At 37.0% G+C, this 16,516-nt stretch overlaps 1 protein-coding gene across 12 annotated transcripts in view; it reads left to right on the top strand.

Annotated features, from left to right (window-relative positions):
• LOC126976252 (obscurin) overlaps positions 1–16,516 on the top strand; it is a 195,640-nt gene that overhangs the window by 63,768 nt on the left and 115,356 nt on the right. The window lies entirely within an intron of this gene.

Consider the following 16,516-nt stretch of genomic DNA (forward strand, 5'->3'; position numbering starts at 1 on the left):
AAATGACAAACCTTAGATTAAGGATTTGTTTCCGTTGCGCTCCAACTAGATACCGCACTACTTAAGAACAATGGCTTTTTAATTACAGCAACTATTAGATGCTTGTGTGCTTGGCATCTTGACACTCAATGGCATCTTTCAAATTTTGTAACATACGCTTCGTGTAATTTTACATTGTAATTAATAAAATACAAAATACTTACTGATGATATGTGATCTCAGTGTCTTTCTTATTTCTTGTAGCATTCTTTTTTTAAAGTTTTACTACGCAACCCGGCATTTTAGTTTCAACTATTAACAAAATTTAACACAACATGTGGCACGTCAACGTCATACATTGTTCGACACTGGCTCGAGTACACCCACTTGGGCTTAGTATTAGTTCCTGCACTTTGCGACTGCGCCTCCGGCATCTTGTTAGAGGGCAGCAGACACCAATCCTTAATCCAAGTTACAAACATTATTTTACTAATTCAATGCAGTGAGCTATTAGAAGCAATTTTGAACTCTATTATATATAGTTTTAAGGCTGTCATACAGTTTGTATGCAAACTATATCTGGCCATTATCGTCTTCGAGGAATAAAAACCAAAAAAACAAATGATCTTTTCTGCCCGCATATTGGTACGTTATAAATAAAGCACATTCGGCCCAGTTGTCAGATCAATACGAAAGTACTTACTGAGAAGTTGTAGGTAATATAAAACATATTTGTCATTTATCATTTAATGAACAATATCCCTAATGAACGAAGACTGCAACGCAAAATACCTCAAGATCTCTAAACTAGCGAACCATATGCATATATATAATTGATTATGGAAACTGGGTCTGGCATGGACCATGCTTCAAGCAAGCCAATTAATCTGGTATTCATTGGCTTAGGACACACATATTGTTGAATGTCCTAGTCCCAGAAGGAGACAGATTATAATCAAATGAAGATAAAAAATATCAATTAATGGAATTAACAATTTGACAACAGCAAAAAAAATATTAAGCATTTAGGAAATTCAGTCTTCGATGTTTTTAAGAAAATCTGATTTCTAACCCTTTCAAGATGCGTAGATTAGAACTAAATGAAATAGTGTGTTTTATCTGCGTTGCCAGATTTAATACAGTGTTGTTTTAAATATAACGTTCATATTTACCCTTGTCATGTACCCGCCAATCAAGAACATTGGCAATCAATTAAGGCCAAGTCCATACAGATCAATAAATCTTCGCTATCTTCCTCATACACAAAACAGACAAATCTTAATTCCATTGGATTCGTCATGTGTAATCGAATTAAACTATACATTAGGAAGCTGCCTTACCTGTCATATGCCAAGTTTTGTTTACCTGTTTTAATTTAAAATTTTTGCACTTTATCTTCAAAAAGTCATTTTATCAAAATTTATGCCTGGAGAATAAATTTAGATGTTAATTAAATCGTTACTACGGTTTCGGAAAGAAATTGCGCCCCTAGAGAGAAGAAACGGCGTAAGAAACGCTTCCAGTATTATTTCTTTGCGTTCATTAAATAATTTAGCAAGAAAATATTTGACATTCATTAGTGTTGAATAAAGTGACTTTGATTCCAAGTGTCTCAAGGGGCTGCTGAAAACCAGTGTTCAGGCTGCCTCATTGTTTTGAAAATCTGCGGTTGAGTATTAAGATTTACTGCAGAGCCATTTTATAATAAAACTTTTAAATTTATTTAGAGGCAGAATATAGGCATAGTGTGCGGGACTTTATTATAATAGTGTATATGTGGCCTTAAATCGTTAGTTCATTATGCATATTGAGTTAGCTTGTAAGTGAGGTATGCAATTTGTGTCATATATATAAGAGTGTGTTTTAGAATAAGGATTAATATTGTATAAATGGTGATTTCCTATTAAATAAAAAAATTAAAAAAAAACTATTGTCCATGTAATGGAGCCTTCTAGATTTAGAAGCAATTACTAACATTTATAAGCATTCTTCGGTTCTTAGTTAAATATTTTTATCTCATCTCGAAATCTAATTATTTTGATACAAAGTAAATATTTATAAAAAAACTGTATCAGACCAAAAAAAAGTAATTAGAAATCTCGGTTGTTGTACCCTTAAAAAAATAAATCTTTTGACCAAGTTCCAATTTCTAGACATAATTGATAAACATCAACCATCATCGTGTCCGGCCTAGTTCTATTTGACTTGTACTAAAATATTATTTTATTTTGTCATAATATTCTTAAATGAATAATCGACCCAACATCATAATTTATAATCTCCCAAAGATTTGTCATCTTCTGTCGTTTCACAAATGCACAGTTTATTAAGTAAACCAGGTTATAAAGAATTTTTGGATTTGTTTTGATGAAAATCGTTATTTTACGTCACACTGAAAACAACTGATTGTTTCATCATCATCATCATATCAGCCGGAAGACGTCCACTGCTGGACAAAGGCCGAAAGATCGCCATGACGATCCTGCGCTCCCCTCACCCAACCTACTCCAAAAAAAAAGTAATTATTAATTACTTTATTATTACCTGCCCTCATCCAAAAACCCCCCAGAAAAACATGACATACACTGGTTGTTTACTAACCAGGAAATAGGGCTGACTTTAAGGCCGCAGGTGGACAGAGAATCAACGCCCTTGGAATGTGGTATTGGCGCCGTATGCTCCGAATAACGTGAACGGCCTGTCGTACAAACATCTGCATCTTAAAGCAGCTTAAGAAAGAGGATGCTCAGCGTCTGATAACGGTCTGCTTACAGCGCATAGTGCGATACTTGGTCATGTTGCACGCAAAGGAGCAGACAGTCGTGAGCGTTTGATGGTGATCGGGAAAATAGAGGGTAAAAGACCTAGAGGCCTTAGCCCTAAACGGTGGTCGGATCAAATTTCCGAAAAAACCTTTAAATCCCCATAACTTCCATACTTCACTAGGCGTGGGAGTGAAACCAATGGAGTGTCTCGTTGACCAACTGAATATGAATCCTCAGCAGTGAGGAGACGACTAAGAAGATAGAGTCCTTTTTGTGATATTTTTTTTAAATTTTTATGTACTAGCTGTAGCGACTTCGTCAGTATTTACCAGTGATACCATATTAGTTGGTGTTATAATGCTGCTACATACATACATACATATATACAAAACAATCATAATATATGGTTCAACCGTTTTCTCTGACTGACTTTGCATATCCGAGTACCACAAAAAGTCTTTTCATTTTTCAGGTTAATATAGAGCTTATTATACTCACAAATAAAGTGGCTTTTTATTGGTAACAGAATTTATAAATTGGTTCAGTAGATCCAGAGATAACTCCCGAAAACCTCACAAACTTAAACTCTTTATAGTGGAAATGATACATTATTGTGTAATGAATAAGTTTCCTACTTAAATATATAATCTACATATTAATTTATTAATAATTACCAACTGACAATCATAAAACATTATTGTAAATTGTAATTGGTACGACTGATATGTGGGCAAAATAATTTAAATTGTAAAAGTTATGAAATGTCTTGCTCAATCAAAAATATCAAAACATACACAACAATAATTGTCTTAAGATAAAATGCTTTTTATAACGTTCCACTTTAGTATCGTGCATGCCCCAGCCAGATCGAATAAATTATGAAATTAATTTACAGATAAATTGGTTGTAAAAATTTAATTTTCATTTCGATTAGTGTTTGAAGATAAAATTAATGCGTCCCGTCTATGTGATGTTGTGTTCATTTGTATCGTAATCTTTATTCAACTTTATTCTAACATTATATCGGTCTATATTTCCATCCAATCTTTTGTCATGCGTTTGTAGAAAATGAGACCGATTTCTTACTAACTGCTGTGTTGCTAACCAGTGAACGCTTATAAAACACAACAGCCAATTTTGGTTTCAAATGTAAACATTTAATCAGTGACATTGTAATTATTATGACGAAGTACTCAAGATATATATATTTTATGGATAATATGGTAAGCCTTTCCCTTCTTAATGTTATTATTAAGAATTATTATAAAAAACCTCTTGTACCTAGCAAGGAAAATAAGTGTAGGTTATATAGATATTAATAATATTAATACCCTAAATTACGAACAAAAATACAAAATAACCTAAATATTTATATCCTGTTCTTTTTAATATTTACCTGAATGTAGTTGGGTCAACGTCCGAGTGATTCTACGAAACAAATCGTCCTCATTATTTCCGACATTTTAATAGCTAGTTCTTAAGCGGTGTACAGACTTGCGACCATTAACAATTATTATTGCTGGAGGAATTAGAGTACGTTAGAATGTGAAAAATAGATATTTCAGCTGAAATAATAAATGTACTTTTAATTTCATATTTAGTCTTGTTTAACTCCTTTGATAGAGAAATTTATTATAAAGATTGTGCCCAAGGCTATATTGCGGCTAACAGTTATGTGTTGACTCCCTATAAAACAATTATTTATGAACTTTAATTATATATTATACTTTGAAAAGGCGTTACTTTGCGGAAATCCATAATTATACAAATGATTTAAGTTTTCTTTAGTGTTAATTCCGCCAATATTTGTTTTTAAACAATTCGACACGTATTTCGCCTCTACACGAGGCATCCTCAGGACGTGTTGTCTCGCCAAAAGCTCGCTTGACTCTCGTGCCAGATTTAGTGGGATCATCATATATACACATTAGAAATAGATGCATTTTCCAAGTTCATTCGATGTCAGAGATACTATCGAAAATAAAACAAAAATATGTTTGAATATATTTGAAATATATTCTAATTAGCAATCTAAGAGGCAGATTCATACGTTTGTAGGCAAATGCTCTTGGCTTTCACTTGGCACTATATAGTGGAATGATATTTTAGTCTTAGCAAGCTGTTTTTTTAATTGCATATATCATTTGCTTAAATTCACTACAACTTTGCTACTCGGTTTAAGTCTGTGATCGTACTATACGTGATCGTGAGCGTACTAAAACTTTACCTTACTTACGTAAAACTCAGCTGAGTTCAAACTTAGCACAATCTTTGATTTGTTATTTATAGCCATTTGACAGCTGAGATTATACTGAGCTTAAGCTAAGACAACCCAATAGAAAGGTCAAGCGCGTGTTTCATTATACACAATACATTGTCTTTATGGTGGTTAATCCACCGCACTCAATGCGATGTTTATAAATATAAATATACCAGTGGTCCTTTGCACAGGATGCCGTCTAGATTATGGGTACCACAACGGCGCCTATTTCTGTCGTAAAGCAGTAATGTGTAAGTATTACTGTGTTTCGGTCTGAAGGGCGGCAAATGAGACTTCACAACTTATGTTTCAAGATGACGAGCGCAGTTGTCGCTCGGAATTTTTGGGTATTTCAAGAATCCTGAGCGGCACTGCATAGTAATGGTCAGAGCGTATCAATTACCATCAGCTAAACGTCTGGCTCGTCTCGTCCCTCATTTCCATAAAAAAATACGGACTTCTACTAAACTTTCTAGATTAGTCTGAGCGAAGTCTAAGTTACTTTAAATCTCAGTCAAAGACTTTTAAAATTGTAACGCTGTAATAAAATAATTAACTATTATAACGAAGTATATTAGTGAAAAGGAAAATGCAGTACTAACTAACTAACAAACAAATAGAAATAGAATTTTACGAATGTATACACACCCTAATATCTACCTAAAATAAGATTCATTACACTGACATTTGTAATGCTTGTAATTCAGGAAAAGGTTCGGTGGAGATCATTCGTGTATAACATGACTCAACTCCCACTGGTCTAGCCAACAATATACAATATCACAATCTCTCTTATGTTCTAGTTCCTAGTTCAATATTTTGTCGTCTAGTCTTGTAATGGAGGCAGCATATTTTGTGTGATCGTTTTAAATTCAATTGTGATTACATTTGGATGGCGCCTATTTGTGCCGTAAAGCCGGAGCTAGTTAAATTACTGGGCAAATGGTACTTAACATCTTATGTCTTAAGGTGACGAGCGCAATCGTAGTGCCGCTCAGAATTTTTTTTCAAGAATCCTGAGCGGCACTGCATTGTAAAGGGTAGGGCGTATCAATTACCATCGGCTCAACGTCTTGCTCGTCTCGTCCCTTATTTTCATAAAAAAAATGTGACAAATAGACTCAGTTTCGAATCAAGTCTTGCAAAATTATATAATCTTTATTTTCCCCTTTCTTTTTTTTCTTTTACGAACTTGTTGTTGTTTGTGCAAGTTGTTATTACCCATTCCTCGCGGACCAGTATAACATTTAAAATAATACATGAATAAATTAATTTTAATATTATACTAATATTTTTACCGCATTATTCATCTTTTAGGGTTCCATACAAGTAAAAAGCAGACCGTGTAGAATTTATAGGGTATCTTCTGTTGATCTACAACTATGAAATTTAGCTAACAATACCGTCTAATACTATAAGTACAAGGAAGAGTCTGGAATTTATAGGTTTGTAATTAAATTATAAAAAACTGGGTCTTTATTACAGGAATGGCCGGTCCAAATTTTGAATTGAGTTAACTGTGACACATGGGTTATCGTATGAAAGGGCTTCGTTGGCACAAGCTTTTGAATGAGTGGATTTTTAATATTAGGTGTTATTATAAAGTATAAAATTGCCGATTTGTACTGAAAAAGTGAAATTCGTTTTTTTTTTTAATTTAACATATTTATTTAGTCATAATAATTACCATTATTATATATACATTGCTGCCATCTAATAGGAAGGTGATTTATGCCTTTGCGATAGAACTGTGGTTGAGAATCGACAAACTGTGTGAAAGATTTTGTACCGCCTCCTGAGAAGAAAACTTTTTAACACGTAGAAAATTGGTAGTCCTTTGGAGCAAGGTTTGGCAAATACGGAGGATGACGAATGGTTTTTAATTGCAGTCCCTGTAGAGTTGTATGAGGTCTCGCGTTATCATGGAGCAATAATGGTGAAGATTCAAGATAAGTCAGGGCTGTTTCACTGCTAGTTTTGGTATCATTGTTCGGAGTTCGGCACAGTAGACATCTGCGGTTATTGCTTGACGGGAGAAAGCTCTAGTGAATAACACCATGCTGAGACCACCAAACAGTTACCATTACCTTTTTATTGGTAAGTTTTACTTTAGGACACTGTTGCTTCCTTTGACCTGGGATCAGCCATTGCATTTTTCGGTTACGTAAAGAATCCACTCGTTATCGCACGGCACAATACGATCCAATATTCCTTCATTTCTATATCGATTCAACAAGGCGACACAAGTTTCAACACGCGTTTCTTTCTACAGATCAGTCACACCATGAGGCACCCATTATTCATATTTGTTTAGTTTCTTGTGCCGCTTCTTCTTTCAGAGTTACCTAACTTGTTCTCAAAATTAATTTTGAAGTCAGTTATAATTATTTGGAAGCATGTTTTTTATATGCTTACAAATAGACACAGTATATGAATGTTAATATATTAACAAACCTGTCCTAATAACATTACTAGAAAAGCTTGGATATATTACATCCTTTATTTATGTGGTAATGTAATACTTGGATAGCTCGTAAAAACTGTTAAATGCTTGCGTGCTGGGATCTAAAAATAGTCGTTAAATCTGGCGCCAATATATTTTGTTTGAGTGTTATGTTAATAACTAAGATACGTTCTAAATATTTGCTAACGAAACCTAATTTTACAATAATTATTTTTCATTTCATATATAATACTTTGATAATTTATACGTCTAGATAGAGTCTCTTGTTGTTAGACAACCGATGAAAATAGGTCAGGTTTATTAGTTTAGTGTGCGTGACAAACTACGTCTCACACTCGCGATTAGTATGACAAAGTGTCAAGTGTGAGTGCGTGAATTGCTCAAAATAGAGGTTAATTCCACACTTTTTTTTCGACGCGTTTTCACAGCTGTCATAGCCTATCAAGACGTATAAATGATCTATGATATTATAGATGATGAAAGCGGTTACAGTAGTCTAAGATACGTAGGGGAAGTGACCTCCTTGTGTTTAAAATATTGTTAACAATTAATTTAAAAAGTAGCATAAGAGTTTCTTCTCCATAGGAAACTACATTTTAACGTACATTTTCGTACGCTTTCACCGCATCTGGGTTTGTAAAGCGAATACCTCGAATTTTATCTTTAGTTCTTGGGAATAAATAAAAGTAGCAAGGTGCCAGATCAGGACTGTATGGCGGATGACTCATTATCTCCACACCTGCCATAGTCAAATATTCAACAGTCCGTTTTGCGGTGTTTGCATTGTCGTTGTGAAGGAAGATACTGCTTCGAGGGCGCTGCTGTCGAATTTCTTCCAAGACAACAGGCAAACAGTGATTGACATACCAGTCTGCAGTAACTGTCCTTCCCTCTTCTAGCACAACTGTCGCGATATGACCCTTCCGACCAAAGAATGAGGCAAACATCTTTTTTCCTTGACTTCTTCCTCTCATTACCTTAGTTGGCCGATCCGATCGAAACACACACTGAGCTGATTGTCTTTTGGTTTCGGGTTCGTAGCAATCTAGCCAGCTTTCATCACCTGTGACGATGTCAATACAGCATTTGAGTCACCGCCGTTGAACTTATCTAACATTTGGCGACACCAGTCCATGCGAAGGTGTTTCTGGTCATCGGTTAAAGTATGACGCCTAAATGTTCATGTAATATTTTTTTAACTTGACTCATACCAATGCCTAGGCTTGCCCTTATCTGCTGATAGGTCACTCTCTTATCTTCCTCTATCATGCGTTGCTCATCACTGATGTTATCTTCAGTAGTCGCTGTTAAAGGACGTCCTTCACGCGGATCATCATTGAGATTGCTACGTCCACGCTTAAACTCGTTAAACCAATTGTAAATAGTGGCACGAGATGGGGCTTCATTAAGAAATGCTAATTGCAGCCTATCATAGCTTTGTTGTTGAGTAAGCCCACAACGAAAGTCATAATAAATCATTGACCGAAAATTTTCTCGCATTAGGTTCATTTTCACATTAAATAAGAGTTTTAGATTTGCCGCCAATTCACAAAAACAAATGACAAATGAATGCAATATACTACTTAGGTTTCCAAAGAGTTCTAAAATTGAAATTCAAAAAAGTTTTCAATAACAATGTTTCTAACTGGCCAGTTCTAAGCATTATCAGTGTTACCCACGTATATAACAACAGTAACATTAGTCTTCACAACCATAAATAACAACCATATTTATTTGTTCTAAAAATGTTTCTTTTAGTGATCTTCTATATTTTCCATTCATTTTATACTGATTCAATTAGCATTCTTGTGCAATAAATGTTTTTGGTCTTTGGAATGCAATATCTCTTGGATTTTATTAAGTTTTTTAGATTGCTGGGCCTTTAATACTCTCATTAAAAATGATGGTTCATTAACTTCTCTAATAACTAAATTCTCGTACCTTAGTTTCCCTTTTTTATTATTGTGTGACATTCAATGTAATGGAGTAATTTAAATAAAATATTTTGACTTTATTTAACTTCTTAATAAGTGTTATGTTTATACCTACAACTAGAGTCAATATTCTAAGCCTAACACATTTAATTCAATAAATTGAAATAAAGAAGGAAATGAGTTCATTGCACGAATACTTCGCTTGTAACATGTTACCACCCACGAGTATTATTTATTTTACATTTCCAAGTTTTGATTTTACAACGTTGTTATAAGAAAAAACATGAATGTTTATATATATAGACATTAATTTATATTATGTGCGTACGACCTTTTATATCATGTTGTTTCTGTTTACAACAATAATATTATACATTTAAAATTATAATACCGTTGGTTATCTTTTGTTATTCTTTTTGGTGTTTAATAATTGTTGCGAGTTATTTTGGAATCCTCAGGGGTATTTCACGGATCATCATTTCAGCTGGAAGACGTCCACTGTTGAACATAGGCCTTCCCCAAAGATCGCCATGATGATCAGTCGTGCACTGCCCTCATCCAACGTATTCCGGCGATCTTGACCAGAGCGTCAGTCCATCTTGTGGGGGGCTACCAATACTACGTCTTCCGGTAGGTGGTCGCCATTCGAGGACTTTTATGTCGCAACGGCCATTCTCACTGCCTTATGCCTTTGCCTTTCTCACTGCCACTTCAGTTTCGCAACTACCTGGGCTATGTTGGTAACTTTGGTTCTCCTAGGGATCTCATCATTTTTGATTCAATCGCAGGGACACTCCGAGAATCGCCCTCTCCATTGCCCGCTGTGCGACCATGAGATTAGGCCCATAGTTAGCGACCACGTCTTCGTTCCGTATGTATACTGTCAACACACACTGGTTAGAACCTTCGTCGGTTATTTCATGGAAAACAATTATTATAACTTTTATTGCCATTAACATTACTATGGAAGTCTCCAAAGCTGTGTTCCGACTTTGGCTCGTAGGTAACGGGTAGCATTATAACCATCAGTATGAATAGTTCTTCCATATCTTGACACCTAGCAACATAGATCGGCATTTTCAGGCTACAGTAAAACCAGCCCTTCTAAACCTTATGGTTGTAGTTGGTAAAGCGGATTTAGTACAGTTCAGTGCAGCCCTGTTTCACTGCGACCAATGTGACCTATTGTGATTGTCACTGTTATAGTTCAATAGTTGAATCAATCTTATTATATCTATTACAGTGAGCTAAAATATATAAACCCTACACTGATTCGAGTTTATAAGATGTCACTGACGCAACAACATATATATTAAATATTGCATTTTTAACTCGTTTTGTGTATTTCTATGTTACTATTTGCTTGCTAAGTTTTAATCTGTTGAGCAAACACTAAACTCTTTTCGAACAACACAGTAAAGCGTCATTTTCGATGAGTCTTTATTTCAGTAACCCTGTACCATGAACTCGAAGTGTGCTTGTGGAACGGAAGCTGTAATCGTGACACCATCTCATCATCATAGAGTACGACCGACGCGGCAACGGACCGTTTTAACATAAACTTTCGCGTTGTAGTTGTTTGTTGTAATATTAAACCTAGTCTGGGCGTAAGTTTTGTTATGACTTAATAACATTTTAACTTAGATTTATCTTTAAATTTGTTGGCTAATCCACTGTGCAGCCTTAAAAACCTTCGGCAACTAAGAAAAGCAAATATCCTCGGGGGCGTAGACATTAGTATTTTTGTTAAATTATTAAACAAGAACTGTGTTTATCCTATGCCCGTGTTATAAATAAACCTAGTATAGAGTCTTACAACATTGGACTGTTAATTAAACATTTCTGCAGCATACGTGGTCAAAAATATGTAATTAAATAGAGTTTCCATGGGCGTCCTGTTAATCAGAACACAGAGCTAGAGTCTCTTGCCGGTTTTCCCTCTGCTATATAAAGAACTGACGTAAAAACTTTTATATATTTACAGTTTCAATGTTCACATAGTATATTGGAAAACACTTTGATCATTTATATGTCTAGGTAGACTGTGACAGCTGTGAAAACGTCAAAAATGAGGTTGACAGTTAACCTCTATTTTGAGCAATTCACGTACGATAACACAAAGTGACATACAAATCGCGAGTATAATACGTAGCTTGTCACGCACACTTGAGTAATAAACCGGGCCTGTTTTGATAACAGTAAGAGACTCTACCTAGACGTATAAATTATCTAAGGGAAAACAATATAATGCAGCCAGTACTACCTTTGTGCTGAATAGGATGGGTATTCGCGCTATTTAGGTATAATTCAGATTTTTTTTTTAATTATTATACATATCGACCGTACTTATTTCCTTGATAATGTATCCACATAGGTAATTTTATGAATTGGTAAATTTGTTGGTAAGTCTTTCGATGAAGTATATACTTCAGCAGGATTTTTTTTATGGAATCGGAGGACAAACGAGCGTACGGGTCACCTGGTGTTAAGCGATCACCGCCGCCCACATTCTCTTGCAACACCAGAGGAAACACAGGAGCGTTGCCGGCCTTTAAGGAAGGTGTACGCGCGTGTTTTGAAGGTACCCATGTCGTATCGTCCCGGAAACACCGCACAAGGAAGTTCATTCCACCGCTCCCTGTAAACCGCACTGTGGAGGACCGCCACACATCCAGATGGTGGGGATGATATCCTAACTTGTGGCGTGTCGTGCGAAGGTGGAATTCGGCGGCAGGAATCAGGTTGAACAGCTCTTCGGAACACTCCCCGTGATAAATGCGGTAGAAGACAATTGTGTTTCAAAGATAAAAATATTTTTTAAATTGAATTAAAATAAAGACGATTCTTATTAATTATAGTTACTGAACGTTTTTGGATTCTGAGTTATCTTCTGATCTAAACTGAAGGTGTTGGCAAGAACAAACTCAATCGCGATATAATCTATAATCTTGACATACATTTGTATGAAATTCAACAAAATATCTCTTTGAAACGAGTCTTCGATAATATGAAATAATAAAGTGACTTTAGTAAACTGATATTATATTATTATTTATATATTTATGTAGAGGAAACAAACAGTATTACAATAATGAATGGAATTAAATAAATTATTTATTTACATTAACCGAATCGTGTATTTCTGCATTTATTAGGTATGCATGCAAAATTTTTCCAATATACCTACATTGAACGACAGATGTACTGTTTTTCACAGGTTACTTTTCGTGATCAATGAGTGTTTAATATAAGTATTAGTTTAGTTATTATACCATAGATGATTGCATTAAATATAGATTTTTTTTTATTAACGCGAGTTTTACACATTGAAATAAAACACTTTTAAAGGATGTAAGTGTGTTTTTACATTAGATTTTAGCGTAAAAGTTACATTTTTATTTTTGTTTTAGTTAACCCGACGTTTCAAGACGTTTTCAGGACGACTGCAGATGAAATGAGTCAAAGATAGTATTTGTCTAAATTTAATGTAAAAACACAGCTACAATTCCACGCGTTTTAATCCTTTAAAAGTGTTTTATATAAAAAAAGATATATAAAAGTGTAATCTTCTATATTATCATACATTATAAAATATATTCTAACATCGATAGAACTTGAACGGCATGTAAATGTTTTATATACATCGAATAGATCTAGGTGTTAAAAAAATATTGTATGATTCACGGAATAAGGTAATAAATGTTTCCACGTTACGAGAAATATTTTTATTTTCGTTGAGATGAGTCGGCAATACTGAAACGTGTGCAAAATTGATTTTCAGAACAGCGCCAAAAAAGAACAGGAAAATTATCAACTTACTCATAAAAACTATATTCAGGGACTTTTTAAGTGCTATTTTATAATATTTTACTTGGGACACATCTTGCCTCACACAGGCACTTTGTGGAATCAATTTCTGCACTTCGTAACCGATACGAGTAATACCAGTGGGAGGCTCCTTTGCACAGGATGCCGGATGATGGGTACCACAACGGCGCCTATTTCTGTCGTGAAGCAGTAATGTGTAAACATTACTATTTCGGTCTGAAGGGTGCCGTAGCTAGTGAAATTACGGGGCTGACAATGACAATGACACTTAACATCTTATGTCTCAAGGTGACCAGCGCAATTGTAGTCCCGCTAAGAACTTTTGGGCATAAAAAGGCATAGAAGGCATTTATTTTCTCAAAATTGATTCCTTTAGTCTTCTTTTTTATGTCATTTCTAATGTACTAGATACTACTACCGCTTCGGGAACTAATGGTGCTCTGAGAGAGAAGAAGCGGCGCAAGAAACTCTCCCAGTATTCTTTTTTTGCGCTTTTCAATAAAAATATACAATATTGTACAGTCATTCCTATCGCTATAAAATAGTCACAATCAAGTCCCAGGCTGTCCGATCATTTAGATATTCAGCTGTGGAGTAATAGGATTTACGACAGAGCCATTTTTTTATAAAACATATAAAATTTATTTATAGATAATGCCTGAACAGTGGCTGGGACTTTATTATAGAAGTGTACATATTTACCCTTAAAGCTTTTTTTTTATGGAATAGGAGAACAAACGAGCGTACGGGTCACCTGTTGTTAAGTGATCACCGCCGCCCACACTCTCTTGCAACACCAGAGGAATCACAGGAGCGTTGCCGGCCTTTAAGGTGTACGCGCTTTTTTTGAAGGTACCCATGTCGTATCGTCACGGAAACACCGCACAAGGAAGTTCATTCCACAGCTTTGTAGTACGTGGAAGAAAGCTCCTTGTAAACCGCACTGTGGAGGACCGCCACACATCCAGATGGTGAGGATGATATCCTAACTTGTGGCGTGTCGTGCGAAGGTGGAATTCGGCGGCAGGAATTAGGTAAAACAGCTCTTCGGAACACTCCCCGTGATAAATGCGGTAGAAGACACACAATGAAGCGACGTCTCTACGCAACGCCAAGTGATCCAGCCGTTCACAGAGTACTGGGTCCCCGACAATTCGAGCTGCTCTGCGTTGCACGCGGTCAAATGGATCGAGCTGATACTGGGGTGCGCCAGACCAGAGATGACAGCAATACTCCATGTGTGGCCGGACCTGCGCTTTGTACAGCGGTAGAATGTGGGCCGGCTGGAAGTATTGCCGTGCTCTATTAATGACGCCCAGTTTCTTTGAAGCCAATTTGGCTTTGCCCTCCAGATGGCCACGGAATGGGCAATCGCTCGAGATTTCAAGACCCAGTATTCCGATACTAGGCGAGGCTTTTAGGGAAGTGTTGTCGAAGAGCGGTGATACGACAAATGGGGTTCTTTTAGTGGTAAACGCGCAAACTTGAGTCTTCTGGGGGTTAAATTGGACAAGGTTCAATTTACCCTATTCCGCGACCTTCTCAAGAGAGGACTCGATAGAAGACACAAGTTTCTCCCGGCATTGTTCGACGATTTCCCGAGAGAGACGTGCATGGCCCGTGTATACGGCATCACCAGTGCTGTCATCTGCATAGCAATGAATGTTGGAGGTGTCCAACATATCATTGATATGCAGAAGAAACAGCGTAGGAGATAGCACACAGCCTTGGGGCACTCCAGCATTCACGGGCTTCGGGTTCGAGCAATATCCGTCGACAACGACCTGTATGCTGCGCCCAGTGAGGAAGCTGGAGGTCCCCTTGCACAAGCTCTCGGGAAGCCCAAATGATGGAAGTTAAGAGAGGAGCGCCTTGTGCCATACACGATCAAAGGCCTTCGCTATATCCATGCTAACTGCCAGGCCTTCCCCCTTGCTTTCAATAGCAGCAGCCCATCTATGTGTTAGGTATACCAGAAGATCACCTGCCGACCGACCATGGCGAAAGCCGTATTGTCGGTCGTTGATCGACTGGTGACCCTCTAAAAGCTGACGGCTAATTATGCTCTCCATGATTTTGGAGTGCAGAGAGGTAATAGCAATAGGCCTGTAGTTTGCCGGATCCGAACTGTCTCCTTTTTTTTTGGATCGGATGGACAAGGGCAGACTTCCATGAGGACTACGCCTTTGGAATAAGAGTGCCGGAATAAACGCGTTAGCACCGGCGTCAACTCAGGGGCACACGTTCGAAGCATGATTGGAGAAATGCCATCCGGCCCGCTCGACTTCCTGACGTCCAATGAAAACAGAGCTCGCCTAACAATTTTCTGTCTGAACTGTACTTCAGGCATAGAGCTCTGGCACCGCGGGATGGTCGGCGGTGTTTTTCCGTTGTCGTCAAGAGTCGAGTTGGAGGCAAAAAGAGCGCAGGAGTCGGCTTTCTCTTTTGCCGTATGGGCCAGGGTGTCATTCCTCATGTGCAACGGTGGCATGGACGGCTGGCTGAAGTTACCAAGGGCAGCTTTCGACAACGACCAGAACTTGCGTGTTCCGGTCGGGTAACTGGAAAGCTGCTCGCCGATTTTGACGACGTGTTTTGACTTTGCACGGGCGATTTGCCGCTTAAAAAATCTGGAAGCACGGTTGTATTTCCTCTGAAGAACTATGCAGTTCGGATCCTTTGTGCCCAGCGCCTCAACCCAAGTTCGATACGCCTGTTTTTTGCAGTCCGATGCTGCTTTAACTGACGCATCGAACCAGGGCTGTGATCTGCCACCGATCGGTACTACAGAGCTTGGTATAAAAATATCCATGCCCTGTAGTATCCTTAAAGCTATTATGTATCTTATGAAGCCTACTAGAATAAGTTACAAGCAATCCCTTATTTCTAGTGGGTTTTCAAGAATCCGGAGCGGTACTACATTGTAATGGGCAGGACGTATCAATTACTATCTGCTGAACGTACTGCTCGTCTCGTCCCGTATTTTCATTAAAAAAACGACTTAGGGACCTTCAATGTTAGAGTATACTCAGAACTTAAAGGCCGACAACGCGTCTTTTGACATCTGTTGTTGCGGATGTCCATGAGCGGTTGAACCACTACTCCCAATGACGTAAGCCTCTTGCCCGTTAGTCCCTTCTTATATGAAAAAGTATAAAAAAAATATTGAATACTTCACTATCTTGGAGAGTGAAAACATACAGAAGTAGAAGAAGAACATTTTTAACCTCTTTGTTTAATTAAGTCTTTTGTGGGACGATGTATATGTTTTTACAACAAGATCCCA

This window comes from Leptidea sinapis, chromosome 40, assembly GCF_905404315.1.
Source record: "Leptidea sinapis chromosome 40, ilLepSina1.1, whole genome shotgun sequence".
Taxonomy (NCBI): domain Eukaryota; kingdom Metazoa; phylum Arthropoda; class Insecta; order Lepidoptera; family Pieridae; genus Leptidea; species Leptidea sinapis.